This window comes from Colossoma macropomum, unplaced genomic scaffold (genome assembly GCF_904425465.1).
Source record: "Colossoma macropomum unplaced genomic scaffold, Colossoma_macropomum, whole genome shotgun sequence".
In the NCBI taxonomy this organism is placed as follows: Eukaryota; Metazoa; Chordata; class Actinopteri; order Characiformes; family Serrasalmidae; genus Colossoma; species Colossoma macropomum.
This window is the reverse complement of record NW_023494791.1, coordinates 12,678,395-12,684,480: the sequence shown is the minus strand read 5'-3', so window position 1 is coordinate 12,684,480 and position 6,086 is coordinate 12,678,395.

Below are 6,086 nucleotides of genomic sequence, written 5' to 3'. Positions count from 1 at the left end.
TGACACAACACCACATTTTCTTTCAATACTAATACCAATGCGGAAACATTGAGTATCGGCCAATGCTAATCCTGATGCAATATTTCTTCTTTACAACTATGTAGCTTTAAAATGAGCTATTTTGAGCTCAAACACGCAAGATGAGCTTTTTAAAGTAAGCCATCACACTCAAACAACTTCTCTGATACTTCACAGAAAAAACACAGAGCTAATAATATGATATAATGCAATGTCAGTCTGTGCTGTTCCAGGCTATGATTTGTTACAGGACTGTGTCAGATTCATTTTTTTCATCCAATATTTTCTGCTGCTATTGGCTCGATACTAGCACCTGGAACTGGATCACTGCCATTTTTATTTACACATAAAACTATCAAAATGTGTTTGTATGTATGTAGAGTATGATTTGGAGGGGTACCTGGGTCTTTCTCCAAAGCTCTGCACACCTGAAGAAGTCATCAAGGAGGGACGAGGAGTATGCAGTGGCTTTTCCAGCATCTGTCTGGAGATGTGCAGGTGACAAACTCAAACAAATAATAAAAAGAAAAGCAACACCAACACATACAGAGCTTCTAACAATGATGGAACTGACTTGACACTGTTTTTCACAACACAATTGCACCTTCAGCTTTAGCCCCACTGAGAGAGTAATAAAATATACTGTATATTCGTCTCATACTAATCATTCAGAGACCTCTTGTGCCCCATGGATGGGAGGCCCCGTCATCCCGTATTAAATCCCTTATTTTGACATTGTAACTCTAAAGTTACTTGAATGTTAACATTATTTTAGTGGTTAGCTGCAGTGTGTTCTGACCTGATCTTGCTTCCTGTCTGTGCTCTGTAGGGAGGTTGGTATTCAGTGTGAGGAGGTGAGTGGCTATAGTAAAGGTATTGGGCACTGTCCTGGACGCAGCCTGGCACAAAAGCCCTCAGACCACATGTGGAACGCTGTGTGGGTGAGGGAGCAGTGGGGGCTCTTGGATGCCTGTTGGGGGGCTGGCACGGTCAACATGGAAACCAAAACATTTGTCAAGAGGTTTGAATCCTGGCAGTTTTAGTGATGATCACACCAATACATATGTCTATGCCGAAGTACATAAGAAAAGCACAAACACAGTTGTTTTATAATGGGTTTATATCTAAAATTTAGATTTATAATCTAGTTTTTTTTTTAAATATCAAAGATCAATTTGATGTATGCACGTGTAAAGTAAAAAACTCCATATCCATGTCTTAGGTTTGATGATTTCTACTTCCTGACTGATCCAAGTGAATTCATAAACTCCCACTTCCCTGATGACCAGCACTGGCAACTGCTGGACACTCCGATCTCGATGGAGCAGTTTGAGTTGAGGCCCCTAAAGACTTCAGCTTTCTACACTCTGGGATTAACCCTTCTACAGCCCACACAATACAAAATAACCACAGGTAACACAACCACACAGGAGACAGTAATTCAGATACAGTATTAATACATGTATATAATATACATACATACAATTACAGACTGCAGTCAGTGAGGAACCCTCAAGGCTGTGTAGGCCTTCAGTCAAGCTAGCTTCAGAGAAGGACTTATTAATGTTTTCTGTGAAATCAAATATGTCTGCAATTTTTTAAGTAGTTTTTAGTTAATAGTCATCATGTTTGTTGTATTTAAATGCCAAGTACACATCATCTACACACATTTCTGCACATCTTAATGCATAACTACTACTATTTTAATGCAAAACTACTACTATTTTGCAAATTCCAAAAAATCTGTACAGTATTTTATCCCTGTAGAGGACATGTTAACTTATTTTCAACTTAGAAAACAAACAAAATGTAATTTGACTGGGGATCTTTGGCCCACAACTGCATATGCTCTATACACAGTTGTGAGCATCTATACTTGCAGATTTGCTGTGAAAACACTGAAGAAGTGCCCAGTTGCACATGCACAGGCCAGAAAAACACAGGCACACACACATACACTCTAGAATGAGGTAATATTTGGCTCCTGCCATTAGCTCATGCTCCATGGCTCTGGGACAACAGATCAGAGAGGCTCAAAATAACTTATTCTTATTCACTGTTTATGAAGTTATTGTGTGCTTGAGAGATTAGAGTGTCTCAGGGGAAAGAGGGCCAGTGTGTTATTGTTACTGAGATTTCCTGAAACCGAGCAAGGGAATACCCTCTGCAGACAGCACTGCAGCAAACGGATATAAACACACAAACATGGAAAAGGAAACATTAAAAGTGAAAACAGCCAGCTCCTTAACAGCACCACAGGTAAAAGATTTCTGGCGCTCAACCTGAATACAAAGCAGTAATTGTCCTGTAACGTTTGTCAAATCTTAATGTGTTCCATAGAGGATGGGGAGGCGACTGTGTCCATGACCTCATCCAGACCAATGACCTTTGCCTATGAGCTGAGGCAGCGGGACGTCCAGACGGGAGTTCCAGGCCAGAGGGAGGTTGACAGTTCCTGTGGCCTGTTGTCAGTGACCCGTCAGGGAATGAGTCTGCGCCTGCTGCCCCCGGACCCAGGAGACTATGAGCTAAAGCTGTTCGCCCGGGCAGAGGGCGACTCTGGGGCACTACGATGGGTCTGCTCTCTAGAGTTGGAGTGTCCAGCCATCCGGCAGAGCCAGCCGTTACCTGCCAACCCCTACGTGAGCTGGGGGTTAGGGACCAGGGCAGGGGAGCTGGGTGTGAAGGGCTGCAGTGTACTGAATGAAGAGCCTGTAGAAGTGGGTGAGGGAGGAGAGTGCGAGGTGATCCTGCACACCTCTCGACCACTGATGATGGTCTGTGAACTCACACACCCTGCGCTTGACCCCGCTCTGGCCAAGCGTTGCCTGGCATTGCAAATAGCAGCAGAACGGCTGGTGTGTCACGTGCTGTGCCCTTACAAAGGCTTCTACCGTCTCTCCATGTTTGTGCGGGATTACAACGACAGAAGTGGGTCCTTTCAGAATGCAGGTAACTTCATGCTGCGCTGTAGGGGTCAAGAAGCCAATCTAAAGCAGTTGTACCCCCCTGACCTTGGCCTGTGGTGTGGCCCAGGCATGCGCACCGAAGCAGCTGGATTGTCTCACTTCAGCCACACGGGGGCGTTAGTGAACGCACCCCAGGGATGCTGCAATATCACCTTTCATCGTGCCTCAACAGAGCTGCAAATACATGCAGTCCTCAGTGCAGAGATGAACCAAGCTAATTCAAAACAGGCCCTAAGTGCAGAGAAGCACCAGAAGAACAAAGTCGATTCTAAGCACAGCCCCAGCTCAGAGCTGAGTCAAAAGAATCAGGACAATTCTAACCGGGGCCTCAGCGCAGAGCTGCACAGAGAGGCCCTCTTCCCACTTTCACGGTATGTCCTGCTCACATCCACGGACAGCAAGGTGACCGTGAGTGTTTCTGCACCCAGGTTGGGAGTGTATCGCCTAGGCTTGTATGGACGCACGCCACCTCAGCAAGATTACACCCCACTGTGTGACTACGTGCTGCGGAGCACATGTGAGAGATGTGGAGATCCGTTCCCATGTGTATATTCGGCATGGGGGAAAGGGTGTGTGCTGCTAGAGCCGCGGTCAGGCCTGCTGGCCCCACGGAGCTGGGTGAGTTTCCGTGTGCGGGTGCCGGCAGCACGGAGAGTGAGCGTGCTAGCAGAGGAGCGAGCAGAGTTGAAGATGAATAAGAGCAGGGTGTGGGAAGGCGAGGCCTTCACAGGAGGTGCCACACAAGTGAAACTGATCGCTGCCACGTCAGAGGCTAGTGACATGGCTGTCCTCATGACCTTCAATGTCCTTGACCTGAAAAGTGAGCCGTGACAAGGAAGAGAAGCTGCATTGAAAATTGCAAATGGCTGTTGGACATATAAGCTGTATACCAATTCAGGGGCTGCATCCTTCGAAGGACGCAGTCTACGAAGGCACGTCCTTCAAAGGCTGCATAGACCCATGAGGGCTGAACTGAAATGAGACGGTCTGTTCTACAGTGGATTTCCTGTTTGCGTCTCAGCACCGCTGTTCCCGGCCTTACCGCTGCATCATGAAACGCCGCTCGTCAAGTTTTTTTTAAATATGGGGCCAGAAGATGCTGATCTGTCAGCTCCTTGCTCCCTACAACAAAAACAAAACATTGCATAAGTTTTGCTTTAGACCAAGTTGTTTTATTTTTTTTAACATCTGTATCATTAGCTACTCAACTTAGTTTAAACCCAATACTTACATTTGAAAGTGTCTCCTCAAGTGCCTTTCACTTCTCTGCTGATGCCACCATGTTCTTGAATCCTTGCCGGCATGCAATGAACCTCGGGATATGTTGGCTGGCGAAGGATCCACCTGTTGGATCCTTCGATGCCATGGAAAAGAAGGACACATTTCTCAGTCGCATATGAAAGAGACTTTGAAATGAGACTGTGATGCAATCGGCCTTCAAATGCAGCCTCTGAAGGAATCAGCCCCTGAATTGGGACACAAGCATAGACCCCGTTTACACCTGGTCAGATCATGTGCCTTGAGTCTGTTTTTACACTTGGAAGACAAATTTGTCTCCAGTTAGTCAGACTGAAACACTGATTGCCGTATGACATGTAATATGCAAATCAGCTCATATAAAACAACTTGTGTTGTTTTTCATGTTCAAAAGATGGTTGTCACCTCAAAAATCACAATTTTGTAAGGCATTATTCATTTCGTTGTACGAGCTTGTATACATGTATGTAGTGAAGATGGCTGTTTAGAATAATTAGCCTCCTGTATTAATCATTACGTCATGTACAATGAGTGAAAAACAATGAGGGAAAGTGAAGATTAACCAAACTAGTGCTTTATTTTAATTATCTTGAAGGCTGCTGAATCAAACTCAGAGCTGAGGGATGCAGCGTAACCGTATTGGTAGTGGTGCTGGGCGTTGAACATGGCTTGGAGAGACAGATACATTTGCACTGGTATCTGGCTAAAATGCATCTCAGGCAGCCTCCTGAAATTGTTTGAGCAATCGAACTTAAATGTTTTAAATGTGTTCTGGGTACATTTACACATGCCCTATTATGCAGATAATCTCTATCCAAATATGATTCTGATATTTAAGATATGAAATGACCAGGTGTAAACGGGATCATACTGCATTAGAGTATAGAAGCCATTATTTCATGAACTACATAGCGCAACAAGAGGCCATCTGGGATTCAGCCAGAGACAGTGTGCATGGCACCAAGACAGTTTGCACAGTGCATAGAGTTTAATGAAATATGGTCAAAACTGGATAAAAGAAGTTGCATGTCATTATTGCAGAGGTTTTTTTTTTGGTTAAACATTTTGTCTTGTCGTGCACTGGATGTATATTTGCTAAATATTTTGTCTTGTTTGCCCTGCACTGGATGTACATTATCAAGTAATGACAATGATAATGCAAGCACTTCTTAAATACAGCAACCTCCTTTTAACATACTTGTCTTGGTATCTATGTTTGCCTGTGTATCAGCTGCATGAGATGTGCATCGTGTTCTTTGTGGCTGTGAAAAAGCTTATATAGACGTACATGAAACAGGGCTGTAAAGGGTAGATGGGCCCTTAAGATTGGAAAGCAGCTGCAAGTCCAGAACACAGTTTAGTAAATAGGAATTACATGACATATTACTTCAAAACTGTCAAAATGAAAATATACATGTTGAATCTTCAAATGACAAACTACTAATCTGAACATCAATGATCAATTATATCAATTAGCCCCAATTTTTTGTTAACGACTAGAGTCAACCTGGCTTAATTACACTTCAAATAAGAATGATACATTGAAACTTCTTTAAAAAATGACAAAATAGGTAACGATTGAGATGGATTTTTCCGGGTGGATGTAGCTGGAGGACAGTGAGCAAGCCCTATTATTATTTTTTTTTTTTTCCAAATCAGAATCAGGCCTGGTATCCAACTGGCACTGAGCTGTACTGTAGAAAGCCAGAGGGGACACACAGAACAGAGTACATTCACATGCTGCAGTCAAAACAAATAGGGCCTCGGAATGAGCTTGGACCACAGCTCCCTGCCCAGCGAGGAGGAAACAATGCCTGCTATGTGTGTGTATGTTGGGTGCTG